General features: G+C 34.1%; 1 protein-coding gene across 1 annotated transcript in view; it reads left to right on the top strand.

Annotated features, from left to right (window-relative positions):
• Positions 1 to 24,406, top strand: part of Dpp10 (dipeptidyl peptidase like 10) — a 1,373,287-nt gene that overhangs the window by 479,351 nt on the left and 869,530 nt on the right. The window lies entirely within an intron of this gene.

Raw genomic sequence — 24,406 nt, 5'->3', positions numbered from 1 at the left:
CCTCAATCTCTTTCTTCAGAGGTTTATAGTTTTCTTGTAGAGTTCATTCACATCTTTTGTTAAGTTTATTCCTAGGTATTTGATTTTTTTTGAGGCTATTGTAAATGGAATTGTTTTCATATATTCTTCCTCAGTTTGTTCATTATTAGTATATAGAAAAGCTAATGATTTTTCTATGTTGATTTTATATCCTGCTACCTTGCTATAGCTGTTGATGGTGTCTAGGAGCTTTTGAGTGGAGTTTTTTGGTTCTTTAAGGTATAGGATCATATCATCTGCAAATAGGGATATTTTGACAGTTTCTTTACCTATTTGCATTTCTTTCATTCTTGCCTAATTGCTCTTGCTAGGAATTCCAGTACTGTGTTGAATAGGAGTGGAGATAGTGGGCATCCTTGTCTCATTCCTGATTTTAGAGGCAATGGTTTTGATTTTTCACCATTAAGTATGATGTTGGCTGTAATTTTGTCATATATAGCCTTTACAATGTTGAGGTATATTCCTTCTATTCCTAGTTTTCTTAGAGCATTTATCATGAAGTGGTATTGGATCTTGTTGAAGGTTTTTTCTGCATCTATTGAGATAATCAAGTGGTTTTTGTCTTTGCTTCTATTCATGTGCTGTATTACATGTATAGATTTGTGTATGTTGAACCACCCCTGCATTCCTGGGATGAAGCCAACTTAGTCGTGGTGAATGATCTTTCTGACGTGTTGTTGGATTCGGTTTACCATTACTTTATTGAGGATTTTTGCATCAATGTTCATTAAGGAGATTGGCCTATAGTTCTCCTTTTTGGAGGTGTCATTGCCTGGTTTTGGGATGAGTGTAATACTGGCTTCATAAAATGTGCTAGGCAATTTTCCTTCCCTTTCTATTTCATGGAACAAGTTAAGGAGAGTTGGTATTAGTTCTTCTTTAAATGTCTGATAGAAATCAGCAGAGAATCCACCAGGTCCTGGACTTTTTTTTTGTGAAAGTCTTGATTGCTGCTTCTATTTCATTTTATAGATTTATTCAGGTGATTAATTTCCTCTTGGTTCAGTTTTGGATGATCATATGTATCTAGAAATCTGTCCATTTCTTTAAGATTTTCAAATTTATTTGAATATAGGTTCTCAAAGTAGTCTCTGATGATTTCCTGGACTTCTATGGTGTTTGTTGTTATCTCCCCTTTTGAATTCCTGATTTTACTAATTTGGGTTTTTTCTGTCCTCATTTTAGTCAGGTTTGCTAGGGGTCTGTCAGTCTTGTTTATTTTTTCAAAAACCAACTTTTTATTTCATTAATTCTTTGTATGGTTTTTTTGTTTCTATTTCATTGATTTCAGCTCTTATTTTTATTATTTCTCTCCTTCTGTTTGTTTTTGGATTTGCTTGTTTTTGTTTTTCTAGGAGTTTGAGATGTAACATTAGGTCATTGATTTGAGATCTTTCTGTCTTTTTAATATATGCGCTCAGAGCTATAAACTTTCCTCTCAGGACTGCCTTTGCTGTGTCCCATAGGTTCTCGTAGGTTGTGTTTTCATTTTTATTAACTTCCAGGGAACTTTTAATTTCCTCTTTTATTTCACTGATGACCCATTTATCATTGAGCAATGTGTTGTTCAGTTTCCAGCTGCTTGCATGTTTTTTGTTATTATTTTTGTTGATGAGTTCTAGTTTTAATGCATTGTGATGCAGAGAAACTAATGCAGAAACTTTAAAATGACAGAGGCTAATAGTAGAAGGGGACCAGTAATTAAAGAAAAGGTTAGTTCAAGAAGAATTAATTTAGAATGTAACATATATGTACAGGAAAGCAATGTGAGTAAACTCCCTATATAGCTATCCTTATCTCAACTAGCAAAAACCTTGGTCCTTCCTATTATTGCTTATACTCTCTCTTCAATAAAATAAGAGATAAGGGGAAGATAGTTTCTGCCTGGTAGCAAGGGGGTAGGGGGGGAGATGAAGGGGGAAGAGGGAAAGGGAGGGGGTGGGGGTAGGGGGGAGAACTGACCCAAACATTGTATGCACATATGAATAAAAGAAATATAAAAAATGCATTGTGATCAGATAGAATGCATGGTATTATTTTTATTTTCTTATATTTGCTGAGACTTGCTTTGTGCCCTAGGATATTATCAATTTTGGATAAGGTTCTGTGGGCTGCTGAAAAAAATGTATATTGCATAGAAGTTGGATGAAATGTTCTGTAGACATCAACTGGGTTCGTTTGCTTTATAGTATGTTTTAGATCTAGGATTTCTTTATTGATTCTTTTGTTTGGATGACCTATCTATTGGTGATAAGGAGGTATTAAAGTCTTCCACTACCACTGTGTTGGAGTTTATATATGTATTTAGGTCCTTCAAGGTGCATCGATGTTGCATGCATATAGGTTGATAATTGTTATTTCCTTTTGGTGTAGTTCCCCTTTTATTAGTATGGAGAGTCCTTCTTTATCTCGTTTGATCAATGTAGATTTGAAGTCTATTTTGTCAAAGATAAAAATTGCTACTCCTGCCTGTTTTGGGGGACCATTATCTTGGTAATTTTCTTCCAGCTTTCACCCTAAGCCTATGCTTATTTCTACTGATGAGATGGGTCTCCTGTAAGCAACAAATTGTTGGATTTTCCTTGTTAATCCAGTTTGTCAAATGGTGCCTTTTGATTGGGGAATTAAGCCAGTTAACATTAACTGTTAATATTGATAGGTATGTGGTGATTTCTGTCATTTAGTTGTCTTAGTTGTTTGTGGGTTTGATTGTGTGTAGCTACATTGATGTTACTCTCTTCTTCCTTGTCTTTTCTTCTCCTGTTGTTTGGTACTGCCTGACCTTTCATGGTTATGTTGGCTTTCACTTTCTGTGTGCAGAATTCCTTGGAGAATCTTTTGTAGTGGTGGCTTTGTGGTCACATATTGTTTTAGTTTCTGCTTGTCATGGAAGACTTTTATTGCTCCATCTATTTTGAATGATAGTTTTGCTGGGTAGAGTATCCTAAGGTGAAGTTTTTTTCATTCAGTGCCTGAAAGACCTCACCCCATGCTCTTCTTGCTTTTAATATTTCCATTGAGAAATCTGCTGTGATTTTGATGGGTTTACCTTTGTAAGTTATTTGTTTTTTCTCTCTTACAGACTTCGATATTCTTTCTCTATACTCTGTTGTTTTAATGATAATATGTTGTGGGGTAATTCTATTTTGGTCAAGTCTGTTTGGTGTCCTGGAGGCTTCCTGTATCTGTATGGGCATAGTTTTCTCTAGATTTGGGAAATTTTCTGTTACTATTTTGTTGAATATATTACCAATTTCTTTTGTTTTCACCTCTTCTCCTTCTTCAATGTCCATGATTCTCAGGTTTGGTCTTTTGATGGAGTTGTTGAATTCTTGCATGTTCATTTCATAGGTCTTGAGTTGTCTAACTAGTAGTTCTTCAGTTTTTCCTTTAATTATCATTTCATCTTCAAGTTCTGAGATTCTGTCCTCTGTTTGTTGTAGTCTGCTGCAGTGGCCTTCCATTTTGTTTTGCATTTCTGTTTTGTTCTTTTTTCTGAGGTTTTCCATATCCTGAGTCTCTTCCTCTTTAATATTGTTTATTTTCCCCCTGAGTTCATTTATCTCTCTATTTATGATGTTCTTTGTTTCACTTTGTTGTTTATACAGTGGTTCTATAGTTTCTTTTATTTGTTCTTGTGCTTTCTCAAATTCTTTTTGTTGTCTTGGAATTTCTTGAGTGCCTCCTGTATGTTTTGGTTTACCATATCCAGTATCCTCTCTATAAAATTCTCATTGATTACTTGCAAGATTTCTTCTTTCAGAGTGTTCTTGTGGGCTTCATTGGGTTCTTTGGCTTAGTTTGTCTTTGTTTTGTTTAGTCTGGATCTGGGCATCTGTTTTCTTGATTTCCCTCTGGTTCCTGTACTAATTCATTATTGGGGGGGAAATGGTTTCCATCTTTTTTCCATCTTCCCATTATTCCACTTGCAGCTGTTACTGTCCCTGTACTGTGTGTAATTTAGTATTATCTAGATTGTAATAACCAATAATGAGTTAAACAGGCATTAGAGAGACAGAGAAAGAAAAAAAATAAAAGATCCCAGGTTCAAATAAAATAAAGTTTCAGTCTTAATAGTTCTGGTGTTATTCCTTTAGCATCCAGTTCTTGTGTTGGTGTTTGAGTAGTAGCTGTGTCATCTCGTCAAAGGAAAAAACAAAACAAAAAAAAAATAATATTACTAAAAAGAAAAGAAGAAAAAAATAATAATTTAAAAAATAGAAAAGATATATAAAACTATAAAAGAATAAAAGTTTCAGGTCCAGAAACCATGCCCTTTCAGTCTTAGTAGTTTTGATGTTGCCCCTTCAGCATCCAGTCCTGGTGTTGGCATTTAATCAGTAGCAGTGTGTTTGTCTTGCCTGGTGTTACAGCTTTGTGAGCCTCTATCTGCTCTGTTTGAGGCTGCGGTTCACCTGCCACCTATTGTCAGCTGGCTGTTGCTGAGGCTTTATTTATTGCAGTTTGCAGGAGTGAGCCTTCACACTCACCTAAGCCAGCTGTCCTTGTTTATTTAGAGTTCTCCTGGATGCCTACCCCTTCTCTTTTCTCCAGTGTAAAGTCCTGCCAGCACGTTTACAGTTTCAGGCCTTGTTTATTTAGAGTTCACATGGGGAACTCTAAATAAACAAGGGAACTCCCCCACCCTCTGGAGAAGTGTGCTGCACTTCAGCCACTGTTGGAAGCCTTCTGCTCTCCAAGCTCTCTGGGGGGAGGGGGACGCTAACCCCGCCTTCTCTAGCAGGCTTGTTTATTTACAGTTCACATTGAGCAGTGCCCCACCCCTTTTCTTTGGAGCTCAGGGTGCCCCACTCTCTTTGCTATGTGTCTTTTTTCAGTTTCTTGTAATTATTCAGTTTTTTTTTGCGGGGTGGGGGTCAGTCTGTCCCAGGGGTTATGCTGATTTTTCCCAGGGGTGGCTGTGGGAGTACCACATGTCTCTTATTTGATCTGTATCTTCCAAGCAGGTTAGGAGCCGGCATCTGGCCAAGTGGGAACCCTCCTGTTTTCTCTGCATATCATGATATGGGGAAGCGATGTGTGGGCTGGGGTGTGGAGGTGTCTGAGTTTTGCCTCTTCTTGGTGGTTTTTCCTGCCAGGTGTGTCTCCACAGCCTCAACAAGATATTTACTTAAAGGAACACATGCTAGCTGCTTCCTCTTTCTAGTTGCCATCTTGGATCCCTCTGTAAGCACTTCTTTAACTACAGCTTTTAACATTTAGAAATTTGTGTCCTCATTTTCATTCATTTTTTTTCTAATTTTTTTCATTGGGTCTTTGCTTTTATTATGCTTAAAATTTTTCTACATCTTTTTGACTATCCAATATTCCCTTCTTGTAACTTCTAATTTAGTTTCATTGTACTTGGAAAGCAGATACAATTTTAACTCATAGATTTTTTGTGGCTCTTCTTTTAAACAAGTGACAATATAACCTGCTCTGGAGAATGATCAATGTGCACCTGAGAAGAATATGTGTTTCGTTTTAATGGGTGGAGTGTTTTATACATCTCATTAGGTCTAGTTGGTTTTTGTGGTGCTCAGGTAGTCTATTTCCTTGCTGATCTTTGGTATCATTGTTCTATCTGTTATGGGAAATGGAATATTGAAGTCTCCAACTACTATTGTTGAATTGTCTGTTTCTTTCTCTTACTTTGAGCAGTTTTTGATTTTTCATTTTCAGTTCCACTTAAGTGTATATGGGTTTTAAATTATTCAAGTTTCCAGATGGGTTGATTCTTTTTATCATTGCAAAATACTCTTTTTTGTTTTCTAGTAAGTTTTTTGTTTGTTGTTTTAAAGTAGATTTTGTCTGAAATTTGTATAGATACTGTAGTCCTCTTGAGGTTGTTGTTTGTATGTTATAACTTTCTCCATGTTTTTACTCAACTTAATTGCATCTTTGCAATTAAAAGTGCATCTCCTCTACAAAGCTTATAATTATATTGTGATAGTTTTTATCTAATCTAATAATCTTCACTTTTGTTTGGATGATTCATCATATTTAATGTTATTATTGATATTGTAAGATTTCATCTGCCATTTTTTCTTTTGATTTTCTATATGTTTTTTATCTCTTTTTTTTCTTCTGCCATCCTCTACTGCTTTCATTTTCATTCAATGAGTATTTTCTAGTGTGACATTTTAAGCATATTAATGATTTCTAACTATAAATTTCATTTATTTTCCTATCCTTTGTTCTAGGGCTTACAATACACATCTTATTTTACCAGAATCTATGTCAGATTTCTATTATTTTAAATCTAGTGAACTAGGTAAGCTCCATTCCTTCTTCCCTCTTTTTGTGTTGTTTAAGATTTTGTCATAAATTATGATGTTTTTGTTTAAGCTTCTTTCTTTTGGTAGAAAAACTTCTTAATAAATCAGTTTCCATGTTTTATTATAGCAAATGCTTTTTCTACATTGACTGAAATGATTACATGTTTATAATTTACTCAATGTAGAGAGTTCCTTTGCTTGATATTGCTTTGCTAAATCAACATTGAATGCCTGGAATAAATGTATATTGATTCTGACATATTATACTTCTTTATATTTCTGGAAATAGCCAAGTAGGATTATATTTGGAACTTTGTGTTTTAAAGTGAGCTTTAATGGATGTTTCGTGTCATATTATTTATTTTTTTCCTTTCCCTATGATCAAGTGTGATTTATTCCAGGCATGCACAAATATATGGCAATTAAACAACCAGTGGGCTAAAAAATAATTGAAAGGGAAATTTAAAATATCAACAATAACTAAATAAAAATTAAAAGAGATTCAATATACATCAATTAATAAAAGTGATAAATTTACATGATGTTTGTATCTAGTACTGTCACATTGGCAGTGGATTAGGTTAGTACTTTGCTTTATGCATTTAAGTGTTGTTCACAGTGTGCTGTTATGTCCTTTGTTTCAATCATGTATGTGTCAGGAATGTATCCTTTCTTCTTAAATTTTCAAGGTTAGGCTTCTAAATTATCAAATCTGGAGTCATAGTTTCAGAGCTTGATAAAACATACTGTATTTAAGCTTATTTTTTGTGAATTGATTTGATTTTAGCATATATAAGGTAGGAGAATATAGAAAATTAATCTGTCTGACTTGTAGTTTTCTAATCACTAAAAGACTGCATTTCTGTTGGCGAACTTTCTAAATGCTGTAGATTATCTAAAATTCCAGATAATATGCATTTTTGAGCTCAAAGAAAAATAAGAAAATTCTGAAACAGTTGAAAATATCAAGAGTATAGTGTTATTTTTTACATTGTGGCATCTGTGAATCACTAGTGGCTTACAAATTAGGTACACAAATCCTAAAGTCAAGTAAGATGAGAACTCCTATCACAGACTTCACAAAAATCCAGATCTCCTAAAATGCAATGCTCTCAATGGAATCCTAGCAAAATCCCTACTATTCAGCAGAAGTGTGTAAAGATATATATCTGTATCAGAGTATCCAAGTAAAGGGCTGGGGGGTATTCTTTCTGAGGAGTCTTAACTGTCAGTCAGCAGTCATTGGGTTGGGGCTAGAATTCATAGTATGCTTGTGTCTTGGAAAAAGCAAGTGAATCAAGTGACAATTTCTGTTTAAAGTTGTTCTAAGTTGTCTATATTTCCTGACAGCTGGCAGGAAAAAACATAAATTCTCTTAGTAGGAAATACTTTCAGACAAGCCTGTATGAATTCTTATAGAGAAGAATGTCTAAAGGACATAAATTTATGAGCATGTATAAGCACATAGGGCAGTATGGAAGGAAATGAGCTACTATGAAAGAGTCAGCAGGTAATGACCCTTAGAACCTAACCACAGACTACAGAGACTGTGTATCCTAAGGCCTAGAATTATCTAATAATGAGTATAATGCATGCATTATACTCATGCTATGAAGAAGCCAGAACTGCAATGTGATGATTTTGATGTGTCTTAGACACTCTTACTTCCTCTGTAATATGCACACTGGTTTTAAGATAAAGTAAGATATTCTTGTGAGTCCCTAAAAATACCAAGAATCCTAGGCCTTGAGTCCACTCTTTGTAATGCATAATTTGACCATAGAAGAAGCATCCATATTTTATCAGCATCCAGATTTGAAAAAGAAACAAGTAGAACATCTAGATTTTTAAAAATTCAATTACAAGAATTAGAATCTTAATAGATGCCCTAATAGCAAATCAGACATTGCTGAAGACAGAATTACTGTTGTAAACTAAGAGAGGAATTATTATAACAGTCATAATGCAGCACAAATAATAAACAAGAAAATATGGAGGGAAGATTAAGAGACATGGAGGAAAGCATGATAATAAACACATATGTGATTAAAGTTCCTAAGCAACTGCAGAATAGACTATGCAATGGACAGGAATTTTCCAGAAATAATATTAGAATGCTTACATGTACTAGCAGAACTCAATGAAGATAGAGATGATCTCTCAAAGTATAGAGCAAGCTATGTTTCTTGAAATAAAAGTAATTAAAAACAGAAAGCAAAGGATGTCCTTAGTATTTTCAAGACACTGAGTTGAAATATAAGTGGCTAGAACTAACAAATATAATTGGATAATCTGACTGTTGATTGTCTAAGTGAATAATCCATAATAATTATAATTAAAATTTCACCATGGCACGATTTTTTAGATATCATTGATAGATAATAAAAGCAGATGGACATAATCTAAGCAAGTATTGAAGACTGACTTTGTATACAGTAATATGCACTAATTAACTAACATTTATTTGCATAGAAACTGAAGTTCATCTTGCCAGGTTATTTTGAAATCTTTTCTGTGTCTATTGAAGCTTCAGTATTCAGTGTGCCTGAGCCATGTTATTTTCCTTGGCAGAAGTGTTTTCAATATATTTTCATTTGTCACTTATTTTAGATAGTGCCAAGCTCTGCTTTGCTTACAGCATCTCTTCAGATTTACCCAAAGCCTCTGAGTAAACTGTCTGCCCTTTATTCTGGAATTAATATTTTGTTGTTATTCTTAGCACAGAACATCTGCTTTGCACCTCAGCATTCTTTATCCTTTTGGCAATTACTGAGACTCCAAAGAGGTACATTTTCTTTCCTTAAAAATTAATGGTTTCTTTTAAAATGTTCATAGAATCCCTCATCTTTTAGAATGCTTTTACCCATTTGTAGAATTTTAAACCTCAAAGAGACCTTAGAAATAATTTAGTTCGGCCTTATCATTTTATATCTGATAAATCTAAATGGGGAAGCTATTTGTTCAAGGTCACCTTGTGTTTCAGAGACATATCTGAATTTAAAACACATTTTCTTATTTGAATCTCATAGTGTTCTTACTACATTCTAATTTTCTTTTAGTGGATGCTGGGCACTTACTTTGAGTCTAGAACTGTGCTCTGTGGAAAAAAGAAATGCAACAGAAGATACATTTCTACACAAAATCCCCACAACTCGGAAATTCAAGAAAGATTTGTATCTAAGAAATGCTCCAGATTTTTAAATCTCTCCGTCTTTTAAAGACTCTGGCAGTCTTTAAAAATACACATTAAATAACTATCTTTTAAAACATATTGAAAAGAAACTGCCAAAATATCCCTATTTGCAGACGACATGATCCTATACCTTAAAGACCCAAAAAGCTCTACTCAGAAGCTTCTAGACATCATCAATAGCTATAGCAAGGTAGCAGGATATAAAATCAACATAGAAAAATCATTAGCATTTCTATACACTAACAATGAGCAAACTGAAAAAGAATGTATGAAAACAATTCCATTTACAATAGCCTCAAACAAAATCAAATACCTAGGTGTAAACCTAACAAAAGATGTGAAAGACCTCTACAAGGAAAACTATACACTTCTGAAGAAAGAGATTGAGGAAGACTATAGAAAGTGGAGAGATCTCCCATGCTCATGGATTGGTAGAATCAACATAGTAAAAATGTCGATACTACCCAAAGTAATCTACATGTTTAATGCAATTCCCATCAAAATTCCAATGACATTCATTAAAGAGATTGAAAAATCTACTGTGAAATTTATATGGAAACACAAGAGGCCACGAATAGCCAAGGCAATACTCAGTCAAAAGAACCATGCAGGAGGTATCACAATACCTGACTTCAAACTATATTACAAAGCAATAACAATAAAAACAGCATGGTACTGGCACAAAAACAGACATGAAGACCAGTGGAACAGAATAGAGTACCCAGATATGAAGCCACACAACTATAAGCAACTTATCTTTGACAAAGGAGCTAAAAATATACAATGGAGAAATAGCAGCCTCTTTAACAAAAACTGCTGGGAAAACTGGTTAGCAGTCTGCAAAAAACTGAAACTAGATCCATGTATATCACCCTATACCAAGATTAACTCAAAATGGATCAAGGATCTTAATATCAGACCCCAGGAAATACTCTGGAGTTAATAGGTATAGGTAAGAACTTTCTCAATGAAACCCCAGCAGCACAGCAACTAAGAGATAGCATAGATAAATGGGACCTCATAAAGCTAAAAAGCTTCTGTTCATCAAAAGAAGTGGTCTCTAAACTGAAGAGAACACCCACAGAGTGGGAGAAAATATTTGCTAACTATATGTCAGACAAAGGACTGATAACCAGAATATATAGGGAACTTAAAAACTAAATTCTCCCAAAACTAATGAACCAATAAAGAAATGGGCACGTGAACTAAACAGAACTTTCTCAAAAGAAGAAATTCAAATGGCCAGAAAACACATGAAAAAATGCTCACCATCTCTAGCAATAAAGGAAATGCAAATTAAAACCACGCTAAGATTCCACCTCACCCCTGTTAGAATAGCCATCATCAGCAACACCACCACCAACAGGTGTTGGCAAGGATGCAGAGAAAAAGGAATCCTCTTACACTGTTGGTGGGAATGTAGACTAGTACAACCACTCTGGAAAAAAATTTGGAGGCTACTTAAAAAGCTGGACATCGATCTACCATTTGATCCAGCAATACCACTCTTGGGGATATACCCAAAAGACTGTGACACAGGTTACTCCAGAGGCACCTGCACATCCATGTTTATTGCGGCACTATTCACAATAGCCAAGTTATGGAAACAGCCAAGATGCCCCAGCACTGACGAATGGATTAAGAAAATGTGGTATCTATACGCAATGGAATTCTATGCAGCCATGAAGAAGAATGAAATGTTATCATTCGCTGGTAAATGGATGGAATTGGAGAACATCATTCTGAGTGAGGTTAGCCTGGCCCAAAAGACCAAAAATCGTATGTTCTCCCTCATATGTGGACATTAGATCAAGGGCAAACACAACAAGGGGATCGGACTATGAGCACATGATAAAAGCGAGAGCACACAAGGAAGGGGTGAAGATAGGTAAGACACCTAAAAAACTAGCTAGCATTTGTTGCCCTTAACGCAGAGAAACTAAAGCAGATACCTTAAAAGCACCTGAGGCCAATAGGAAAAGGGGAACAGGTACTAGAGAAAAGGTTAGATCAAAAAGAATTAACCTAGAAGGTAACACCCACCCACAGGAAATCAATTTGAGTCAATGCCCTGTATAGCTATCCTTATCTCAACCAGCAAAAACCCTTGTTCCTTCCTATTATTGCTTATACTCTCTCTACAACAAAATTAGAAATAAGGGCAAAATAGTTTCTGCTGGGTATTGAGGGGGGGGAGAGGGAGGGGGTGGAGTGAGTGGTAAGGGAGGGGGTGGGGGCAGGGGGGAGAAATGAACCAAGCCTTGTATGTACATATGAATAATAAAAGAAAAAGGAAAAAAAATAAAACATATTGATTTCTGCTAATAAAAATATCTAATACTATTTATAATATGATACTTAAACTTTAATGTTTATTCTAAATTTTTAAAAAATAATCTAGTGTCATTTCCCTTGACTTCTTTCTGCATAGAGGAAGAAAGACTTTGAAGAAGCATGTAGCTTCTCTCCATTTATTAATATTCAAATGTGTAGACAAACCATCTACATTTTCGCATATGTTGCACATTAAATAGATAAGATGTTTTAGGAATGAAGAAATCTAGCTAACATGGTCTCTTTATTCTTTCAAGTGACTAGCATGGCACATAGCTTATGCCAAATAAAAGTTTGAAATAGACATCTTCCACTCTTCATTAAAAACCTCACTTTTGATTTTATTTTCTATTTTTTCTAATTATCTTTTCACTCCATTGTGTTTTTCAGTGTCTTTTCTAAAGCTAATGTGACAACTTATAACCTTCAAAGAAAATATGCAGTTTGGTTTGAATGGTTACCTGTGCAGATCCCTAGTAACCCACTTACTTATCTTTTCTTTAGTAGAAATATATTGATTGCCCACTTTTTTCCAGGCTTTAATAATAAACATTAACAATAAAACACATAAAAGACCAAAGACTTTCTCTATCTTCCCAGATCATGTTGAAGTAGATAGAGTGATTGATCCATTGTTGAAAAGGTATAAATCAGCTATCATGAAGGAGAGAGTGCAAACATCTCCTTTACATAGGGTGCTCAGCAAAAATCACTCTGGAGTAGCAACATTCATGAGGCTCAAAGGAGGAGGAGAAACCAGCCATGCCACAGCTAAGGGAAAAGCCATACCATCAGAGGAGACAGTAATGACTAAAGCCTTGTGCAAGTAAGTTTAGTGGCCACCAAACTGACACAAGGTTAGATCTGATTTTGTGGAGCATAGGAAGTAGGCTACTATGGTGGGAATACTGAATTGTCTTAGATGGGATAGATAGCCTTCTCTTCTATAACCACCCAGATTCATATTTTCATGATTCCTTGTTGACTATACAGACTCTGTAGTGTGAGATGACATCCAGCTCTCCAAAAGTTGGGGCAAATGGACCCAGAGAAGTTATTACTGTGAATAAGTAATAATTATTCTGTTTATGCTCTAGGAAATCTCATGTTACATTCATGATAATATTATTAAATGTAGATGCAGAAACTTAATATTGGGTCCTTAGGGATGGCAAAAAGGAGACCTAATTGAAATTATATATACATCTATATTGTGTGTGAATACATACATATATTCATATATATGAAAGGATGCATGAAACTTTCTGTTGGATTAAATAAGATTTGGGGGATGAAAGGGAGGAGTCAATGACGACACCAATGTTTAATTAAGTAACTTTAACAAGAATAACATTATGTATTGAGATGAGGAGAGACTGAGGGAAGAGCAGGTTGTAGATAGAAATAAAACTGTTTTTACCAACTTAAATATAAACAATACTTATGAGGAAAAAGTGTAAAATACCTACAAAGCTTATCTCTGGCTAGGAAAAAATAACAACATATAATGCAGTCTTAAGAGGTTTTGACATCATGCAGTGATATGGATTTTACGATTTGGGTGTCTCCCTACGGTTCATGTGCTAGAAGCTTGGTACCCAGTAAGTCAGTTCTGAGGTTGTAGAACTTTGAGGAAGTGAAGCTTAGTCAGAGGGTAATGTCACCTTCAGAAGGGATTAATGCAGTTCTCTTGGGATTTTGGTTAGTTTTCATGAGAATGACATATTTTTAAAGAAATAAACCTGGTCCTTGAACACCTCTGGCTTCTTGTCTCTTCAAGTGATACCTCCCTCGTATACAAGCTATCTATCAGGTTGTGATGTAGCCAAAAAGCCCTCACCAGAGGCTAAACTGAGATACAGGATGTAGTAGTTTTGTCCTTGTTTAAACTTGTTGATTTTTGTATGAACCACTTACACTAGTACTTTCTGAGGTTTAATATCTCTATCATAATGTCATGTTATCTACTTTGCACAGTGTTAGAAACATGACAAAAGAATGTATATGCTACGTGTTATTTGATTCATGAAATAATAGCTTTATTAAGATATAAGTTGCATACCATAAGCTAACCATTTTACTTTTCTGTGTAAAATTCAGTGTTTTTTAATATGCTCACAGAAATGTGAAATAATCACCACTATCTAATTTTAGTATATTCTCAACACCTGAAAAAGAAACCCTGTGCTAAGGGGCCATCACTTCCTATTTCTCCTTAAGTAATTTGTCATTTTATTAAGTTGCAATTATTCTTTATATATTCTGGATGCAAATCTGTTATCAGATACATGATTTACAAATATTTTCTGCCTATATGTAAGATTTTTCTTCTACTCATATTACTTTTGCTGTACTGGGATTTGAACTCAGGGCCTCACTCTTGTTAGGCAAGAGGTCTACCAACTGAACCATGCCAGCAGACCACTTCCACATTCTTGATGGTATAGCTTGTAGCACAATTTTTTAATGCTGGTATGCAATCCAGCATTGTCATTGTGCTTTTGGCATATGTCTAAAGCACTATTTTGATTCTAATTAATCTTGTTAAAATAAATATAAATATAAATCATTGCCATCCTAACTTACTTGCTTTGTACAGCTCCTCTCATTTAGAATGCAAATCCCACAGACTAGCATGAATTGCCATGCTTTTTTTCTAAAAGAAGCAATAGTGCTGAATCCACCAGAAATTCTTTCCCTACCACTCAGTTTGTACCTACAGGCATTTTGCAAACAGGCCTTTACTTTAAAATTTTTAAAAAGTAAACTAAAGAAAGAAAGGGATGTCAAAGAGAGAAGAAATTATCTTAAGAGAATTTAAGTTCTGGGAACCTTACCAAACCAAGAATACTCTTCTGAGGTAAAAACTCAGGATATTAGAGAGCACAGGAGCACAGCAAGTTTTGGAAAAAGGAAACAAGACTGGTTGTTAAAGAGGACACTATCTCTCCCCTGTTATTTTTGGAACCCCTGAAGGCAAGAACACAAAACACAGAGAAAAAAGAGAAACAAGTAAGTAGAAACAGACTCTGTGAGTGAAATTAATTATAGTCGAATGGTTCTGAACAGGATACTTGTCACACTTTAATTTGCACACCAGTCACCTGTTCAAAACACAAGCCCTAATTCAGTAAGTCTGGAGTGGGGACTTCAAAGCCCATGTTTTACCAAGTTATAAGAGTTGCTAAAGTAGCTGGTCCTGAATACCCAGGATTTACAAAGCAAAAGGGAACAGAGTTCTTTTCCTCCTTCAGGAGACAGAAAGCTTCACTTTTCAATCAGGTGTTTATGAGATGACCTTCTTGCATGTGTTCCTTCAAAGGCCAGATCTGTTTTCTCTAGCAGCTGTGTGGGGATTGATCATCTTTTACTTTCCACGTCGTGCTTGATTACCTAAATGAACAAAACAGTTTCACAATAGCTTGAACAAAATTCTTTTAATAGCATCCAGCACTCAAGTGATCAAACAAACTCTACTGGAAAGCTTGCAAAGGTAGCTTCCTTTCATATTTCTGGCCCAAGGGTGAGGAATGAAAGCCCCAAAATTATGTCCTCTGGAGCCCTGTTGCTCTTTCTCTCTCTCTCTCTCTCTCACTCTCTAATTTCTCTCTCTCTCTCTCTCTCTCTCTCTCTCTCTGTGTGTGTGTGTGTGTGTGTGTGTATGGAGGGAGGTGGGTTGTAATTCTATCACAAATATTCATCACCCTTAGTGGAAAGCTGTCCTCTAATATCTCATTAAAATCATCCACAGGTCAGTCTAAGGTCTAATTATAAAACAGTGAAGTCTATCCTTTGGTACTACTCAGTTGAAGGATCTGACAAACCCTCCCAGGTGCATGCCAAACACAGTGTGGATATTTGTTATTCGAGATAGAGGGAACACCAAATGTCTGATCTCTAAAGCACACAGCTTGATGGAAAACTGACAGAGAATGGCAATGTAGTAATTAGGGTGGGATCATACAGTTGAGCCCAGGTCTAACTCAGTCTCTGTAGACAAAAAGCTCTAAAACAACATCATGGAAATGGTGTTGCTTGAATGTGCTGCCCTTTCCTTTTTCTCTTTCTTTCCAAATGCCTGTATGGTGCATGTAAGCAACTCTTCTGTCCAACACAGAGGATGTTGAAACCCCTTCATGTAATGTAGTGATGGTGGTGTATCTTCTGATTTTTGGTTCAAATAATGAATTTGCAATTCCAAAGACCTCTACAAGCTGTTCTTAAAATCAAAGAGTACATTGACAGTAATAGAATTCCATCTATAGGAAGAGAGAATATTTGTGGGATGGTGTCCATAATAAACTCTTAAAACTATACTACTGGGATGACTGCTGACATTCCAGAAACCAAGCAGACCACAGAAGAAGCCCTTCCATGGAGCAAGAGGACTCTTCTAGGCCTGAGCATGTTTACCTAACCTGGCCCTGGATTTCCATGTTGGAGTCAAGCTTCAGGAAAATGCTAACTGCCTAATGTCCTGCAGGACGTCAAAGCTGTGATTTATAGAAGTAGCAGATACTTCCTACTCTTGGAGGAAAAGGAGACCACAAGTTCTCCTGCATGGGATCTTTGTACGGTGACTTAATATGGAATTATGCCTCTGGAGGAGAGAGTTGAACTTTTGAACACTAAGGTCAAGTTCAAAAGGCAGCAAAACCGAATGCAGGAGCAGGTGGCTGCTTAAAGTACTATTAAGTTATGAAACGTCTTTTTTTTTTCCTCTTCAGTTTAGGCAGATACATTTCCAAACCGCATCCCAGGTTAATGTGCAAATACATTGATGAAATACTCCCTCTGACGCTGTATTAGCAGCCCAGGATCCGGAGTGTCTCTCACTCATGACAGGTAACTGGGTAGTAGAGAAGACAATATGGTTAGAGTAGAAGGAACCTGAGACTTAGATAGACTGAGGTTAGAAATACACTGCTGTGTGTCTCTGGACAATAATTTCACCAAGCTGCATATCAAGAGAACTTCTGCACTAGAGGCCACTCTGAGGGAAATACAAATGTTTTCTTGGGATTTGCCATTGAGATTTCAGAGTTAACTATCATTTCCACTAAACCTAGCATAGTCTAACTGATTTTAAGATTGTCAGATTTAGCAGATAACAATACAGAGTAACCAGTTAAATTTGAATCTCTAATGTAATCAAAGCATTTTAACAGAAGCATTTCCTACACAACATTTGGGACATATTTATACTACATTCAGATTTAACTCAGCCATTCCTACTGAAGCCCTTTTCCTGCACTCCTGCCCAGACACTCTTTCTAAATTCCTTTAGACCCCATTAGACTCTTAAGTATCTTCTGTATTGAATTTGTATTGAACCATGTTATGTGTAAGCAGTACCTTTACTTGCAATTTTATTCCATAAAAATTATGGATAAGAATTCCCATCTCTTCAAAGAATTATCTTTCCATGGTAGTGTAATCTAAAGTTGAATCATTTTCTCATAGGCACTGCAATTGAAATTTGATCTCTGGTTTTGAAAGAATAAGCTAATTTAGTCACTCTCCTGAGGAGAAATAATCCCATGGATTGTTTGTTTAAGCATGTGTGTATTTGTGTGTTCAGGTTCAACCCTAGAGTATCTCAGGATTTCTGGATATTTGGTCCATTGATATGTATTTTAAACAAGTACCTCTATTGAATCATAGGAAAAAGCAAGTATGGGAAACTCCTGATTTACATTAAAATAAAAAATGTAAGCATCAAAAATACATCCATATCCCAGAATAATTCACTTAGAATCTCTGTAGCAGAAATTCTCCTGACAATTATTTTCTGAAAGCTCTCTGATAACTAGTCATGGGCAGTCAGGGTTAACAACCACCTCAGAGTGAAATTACGAGCAAGATTGCTAAACAATTGGTGAGAACAGGGAGTTTGCCTTAAAATCTAGTCATATGCATTTCCTCCATATGAGATGTGGGAATGCTTAAATTAAAATACTACTAACTAATTGCCAATTCAATTCTGATAGTGTACATAATATATACACATATCTCCATTTTAGAATAGATATAAAACAGTGAAAGGTATAGAAGGGTAAATAAAATCCCTCATGAATTCATCATTCATCATATACAAAGTGATCTATTTCATTCTATGCATTTGTTCCTTAGATTATGTATCTATCTACTATATGCTTGCAACCAAATTAGCATATTACATACTTTTTCTGTTAATATAAACTATATATATATATATATATATATATATATATATATATACATGGCAGTACATTTTTCTAAAATAAGATTTTAAAGAATGTCCACAATTGAATGGATGTAAAAAATCATCCTAAGACCTGATTAGTTTTTCCCATGATAAATAATGCCAACATAACTATTTTACACAAATCTTTGTATATCCCACTCATCATTTTCCAGCATTACAGAACATCTATGTGTATATTTATATATATACACACACACATATATATACATATATATAAAACAAAGCATGTAATTATTTCCAAGTAACTAGAAGTGCGTATCAGTGATCATACAATTTTCAGTTTCTTCTCAGAAATATAACAGCTTAGCAAAAATGCTTAAAAGTTCCTATATCCACTGCTGTAATAAACACAGTTTATTACAACTATACTTTAGCTGACCAATTTTCCTAGTAAGACAGTTATACATATTTATTTTAATTTACATGATTAAGAAATGCTGACTCTAAAATTTTTTCTTTTTGTTCTAGTTATTGTTCTAATTTTTCCTTTTACAAATCCCCTTTTCATACATTCCTCCATATTTTTTAGAGGAGAAGGGACGTGGAAGCTTTTTTCTTCAATTTGTATGAAATCCTTATATGTTTTTGTAAGTTTATTTTCCCATTTTGCTCTCATAATGTCTTTATCCTTGTAGAAATCCTTTATTATTTTGTAAGTTTTATTTACTCAAAGTTGTCAATCATTTTGGGGATTGTTCTAGTTTTTGATATTATGCTTGATGTTGAAAATCCAAACTCAGTTAATTCATAATTCATTTGCTTTCTAATTTTCTTGTGGATTTGTATGTACACCATTTTCCCATGCATGTGAATATGTATATAGAAATATATAGATATGTGTCTTTAATTTCTCCAGAATTCATTGCAATATATGAATAAGGCATCCTATTGTTCATTTCTAGAAATCCCTTCCCTTGGCAGTAGTTATTTATAAAATGATTTTACTTCTTTTATTAATTCATGTACTGTCTTTTTCATGTACTATATTTTCCTATACTTTACTCCTTTCATTTTGTATTTTGCTCATTTGATCTGTCTCTCTATCCTGATACTCATTACACATTCTTTAAATTTTGTGGCTTCATAGCAGATGTGAATATCATGTTACATAAAATCTTCCAATTTCTCTTTTATAATGAATTTAAACAATTTTATGCCCAACTTAAAATGCTATCTATAGTTAAAGATAATGAAAAGTGAGCAAAAGATATATTTGAAATTATAATAAATTTCATGAGTTAATCAAGTTGAGATTCTCCTAGATTTGAAGAACATTATTTCACTTTCTCCAGGCATATTGTATTAACACCAAAGTGTTCAGATGTCTTTTGGATGGTTTCTGTGATGTCTTCTACTTCTTACTTTCTCTGTTTTGGAGTTAACTATCATCTTTACAAAATATTTTGATTCATATTTCTGGCTCACAGACAATATGCCTTAGTGAAATCAATATTTGATTTCAATTTATATATTTTACATATGAAATTTAATTCATATCAAAAATTTTTGGAACACAATTATTAAACAAATTGAGGCATATGAGTCTACAGTGAATCATGATATATATGTCTCAAATATTATCACTGACATCCATAGTAAAATAGTCTTCCCTTTGTCCTGTGTGAAATTTGCTTAATCCACCTTCCTTATGTATTCTGCCACCTTCTTTATGTGTACTTTTTAATCCCTGGCTCTTGGGTAAACATTCACAGCATGCATGTAAACAATTGATTCTCAGCTTCCTTCTTTCAAGAGTATGAATAATCAAAGGTTAATGTATGGTCTAATTTTGTCCTTTCTGGATTAAGTCTGTAACTATTCCACTGTGAAACTCCAGAAATTGCTCTATTCCACCAAGAAGTGTGTACTGCTGTTTGATACACAGCCCTTTGGGTAGTCAGACTATCTTGTTATGTTCCAGTTGATACAGTAATCAGTTAGAGTCCAGACACATGTTTTATTATAAGAGCAAACAGAGTGTGTCCGCTCTAGGGATCAGAGAGAGAGGAAGATACATGATTTGACAGCCATAGACATCTAAAAACAGACTGGCCTGAAATGAAAAATTTTGAAGCTAGACCAGTTAGTATTGTGATGATCTGTTTACATCTAAATAACAGAATCTCCATCAGAGATCACTCTGAAAAAATGATGTTTTAATAAGACTTGCATGTTTGCTTTGGTTCAGCCAAGACACAGCACAGCAAAGCCCAGATCAAGATATGAAACTGTGTCTTTTACCATGTGTTGAGGGAATATCAATTAGGTAGAAAAGAAATTAAAATGTCAGGCTTTGATAATATAGCATTAAATGATAAAGTGAACCGCCAAGACAGCAAAGGCATTAAGTTAACAGTATTGTGCATTACTATGACTTGTGTTTACTCCTGTGCCACACACATCTTATTCTGCCTCTGTATTCTGGTCTCTAGCCTCTTAAAATGATTAAAAGCTGTAATTTTTCCCTAAATATATCTCCTAAGTCACTAATTACATTCTTTAGACTCTTACATCCTTATTCATGTGACCATTGCTTGCATTTCACAATGGCACTATTGTCAGCTCAACAATCGAGCCCTAATATCCAAGCAAAGCCACACACTCTCAATGATAAATCACATTACTAAATACTTTTTTTCCTGGAACTTGTTTTATCGACCACTTAAGATAGGTTTAATTGTAAAAGTGCTAAATGGGAATTCAAAAAATTTGTTCATTTTTCTTAAGTAAATGTGAAGTTACTTTGCTTAAGCATGTAATAATGCCTGTGATGTGCATCAATATGATACAGACACTACTCAAATTGCTGTGGGCGACACCTGTCTTAAGAACCAATCTTATTGTCAGAAATTCACTCTTGGGAATTTGCTGAAATCCTTAGGTTATTTAGTGACTCTGTCTTGTTTTCTTTCACTCAATTAGACACTATTCAGTTCTAAAATCTTAATATCAAATAGCTACTCAGAAGAGCCTCTCCATGAATAATCAGTTTTTTTCCATAAATGATCCAGATGGTCCCAGAAAATTAATATTCCTTGGATATTGCAAGTTGGAAGAAAGATTATATTGTGCATATTACACTGTAAGAGATATAACAATAAGAAGCACAATAATATTTAAAATATTTAGCATTTCATTATCTTCAGATAATTATTCATTTCTATATGTGCAGAGTATGGCTCAGTGATCCTGAAATTTGTTATATTGCAACAAATGCTTGATTATGGAGGCTAATTTAATGTCACCAGAATATATACTTAATATACAACAATTAGCTGTCACTCGGTAATCACCTGTACCAAGTTATAGACTCAGTGTCGATGGGCACATCTCTAGCTGTCTTGTTTATGAAGTTCGTGTTCATCCTGAAACACCCATAATGATCTCTAGAGGGAACTTAGAAGCATGAAGTGTGGTAGAATTTTAGAAAGATGTGTGCAAAAAGGCTTGGGGATACAAGTGAATCAATATGTAGACTTATAAATGTTAGATATCTCTTTACCATCATTAACTACTTTTCTAGTTCAAGTAGTCAATTCCACAGGAAGAAGATGGTTGAAGAACTGGGACCTACAAGAATGTATCAAATCTTTCCTCTGATTTCATTGATTAATCATTACTCTTCAAAATCTTTGTTTTGTTAGTTGGTATGCCTAATGCAGTGACTGTAGGCCCTGCTACTCCAGTAAAACTACTCATTATTCCTTGTTCTCAGCATTGTTTTTCATAAGTATTTCTAAATTAATTAGTTTACCTTTCATACAAGTTCAACAACCATGTCTATTATTCTTGTCTGTTATTATTTCTTATACCTGTTACAGTTTATGGATATCTATTTTGAAATATCATAATAAATCTTGTTTTCTAAAAATTAGAATGATAATTCAATTAGATTGGAATGTCTTCTTTTACTCTATAAAAAAATGAAACATTTCTGAGTATAATTTAAATGAAGAATATTAAAAAATGTGGAATTAATGAAAATATTTTAAAAATGAACCATCAACCCAGAGAAAATCATCACTAAAATGCTAGTATATTTCTTTTCTTTGTTTAAAAAAATATATAAGACAACTTCCTCAATGCATTTATATAAAGCTTTATAGCACAAGCATTTTCCCCTGTTTTTATTATCTTGCTTTCGATATATTATGGCTATACAATATCCATTTGTGATATGCTATAATTTATTTTACATGTTTTTGCTATCATGATGTCATTTTACAATAAACATCTTAGGATAATATATTTTTTCTTAATTTCAGCTTCTGCCTTATTGTTTTAAAAGAGTAAGATACTTTGCATCAGTATATTGAAAATACTCACACAGAGTAACAACTTAGTTTTCCAGTGAATGTAAATTTAAGGGAAAGATTTGTGTTATTATTAGTAATACAATGTTTATCCACACATAGACACTACATTATTAATAATACGATTTATTATCACGCTAGTAGTGTATGGAGATTTCACTTCCATTTCAACCTTTACCACATTCACATCTCATTTTTATTTTTTATCACCGATCTAGTTCCATCTTCTACTTCTTACCTACACTTCAGGTATTCTTAAGTCTTTTCTTCCTCTTGTTGCAGTAGTGGAGTTTGAATCCAGGGAGGGTCTGTTAGTCAAGCCCTCCGCCCTTTGAGCCACACCCTCTACCTCTTTCTGCTTTACTTACTTTTCAGATAGGGGCTGGTGCCTTAGCTTAGTGGGCCTCAGACTGTGATCCTTTTACCTCCATCTCCAAGTAGTTGGGATTACAGGCATGCCCCACCATGCCTTTAAATTGTATTTTTTCCTACCTAACTGAGGAAAATATGAACATCATAATTCATAATATTACTAATCAGTATTCATCTCATTCATTACCCAAACTTTCTTGAGCTTCAGTACAGTGTCAAAGATGCTTCTCTTTCTGTTGAAAGTACATAATGTAAAAATGGCTGCTACTTAGGTTTGTTTTGTTTTGCTACACAAGCACTCTACCACTGAGCTGTATCTCAAGCCCTAGCACTTAGGTTTTTACTAGGCATTTTACATAAACAAAACAATACTGCAACTGGAAGTTGTCCCTGTGATTAAAAAGAAAAAAGAACAATACCATAAAATGGATGTTGAAGTTGATAGTAGTTTAATAGCTACTGACTGTTTTGTTAAACTGGCAGTTTTATAATGTTCTTATCCAGTTTCAACATCAAGAGTTTATTAGGTTACTTAACTAACTTAACAAAATTTTTAAAATCTCCACTTTTACATTTTTCTCCTTTGTACTGTTAATGTAGTGAATTGCACTGTTTGGTATTTTGGCTATAGAGAAAGCCATCTTGAATTCACAGAATAAATGCACATTTTGTTGTAATTTTTATATATCAATGGATTCAGTTTCCAAATGCATCACTTAGGGTTATTTGTACCTTTATTTGTGAGATGCAGTGTGTTGTCTTCTCATTTCTCCTAAGGTTTCAGTGAACATTTGAATCAGGGTTATACTGATCTATAAAACATGTTAGGAAGTGTTCCTTTCTCTTTCATTTGCTGTAAAGGTTATTGTACAGAATTAGTAATATTTCTTGCTTAAATGCATGAGAGTGTTCCAATAAATACTTAAGTTTGAATTTTTATTTCTGAGAAAATTCAGAAATGTGAATTAACTTTCATAAGCAGATTTAGGAATGTTCACATTTTATATTTTTTATGCTAGTCTTGTTGAGTGGTGCTATTTAAAGAATATGAACATTTCATGTAAATGGTGAAATGTATTGTATATATTTGTCTGTCTAATTACCTAAATAGAGAGTGCCATGTCAAAACATTAAGCAATTATTTTTAAAATTCTCTCTTTTATTTCATTAGTTGCAGTTTCATATATTCTTGAGGCTACTCGGTGACTTATAAATATCCTGGTGATTACAGCTCTTTTTCAGTGTTAGTTCCATTAATCAAAATATAGTGTACATTTCAATATTGGAAATATTAATTTTTTCTGATAAGAATATTAATGAACCAATATCTTGTATAATGTTGATCTGATATATAACTTTTTGCCATCAATTAATTTCTTGGTATTATTTTAATTGATATATTATAAAATAATGAAACAATTTTTTATGTCAGTATGGTTTGCAGTTCTATTAAATTGCATATACATGCATATTTGTAAGTTTATTTCAAATACTGTATTTTTATTTCAGTCTTATCTTCATTAGATTTTCTTGATAAAAACAAATTTTGCTTGGCTAGTTTTTATTGTTATTGTTATTTCCTTTAACCTTTATAGACTTACACATATATTTATTTTTCTTAATTAGTTTT

The sequence above is a fragment of the Castor canadensis genome, chromosome 4 (assembly GCF_047511655.1).
Source record: "Castor canadensis chromosome 4, mCasCan1.hap1v2, whole genome shotgun sequence".
NCBI lineage: Eukaryota > Metazoa > Chordata > Mammalia > Rodentia > Castoridae > Castor > Castor canadensis.
The sequence above is the reverse complement of the archived record's forward strand: the minus strand, read 5'-3'. Positions and strand labels throughout refer to the sequence as shown.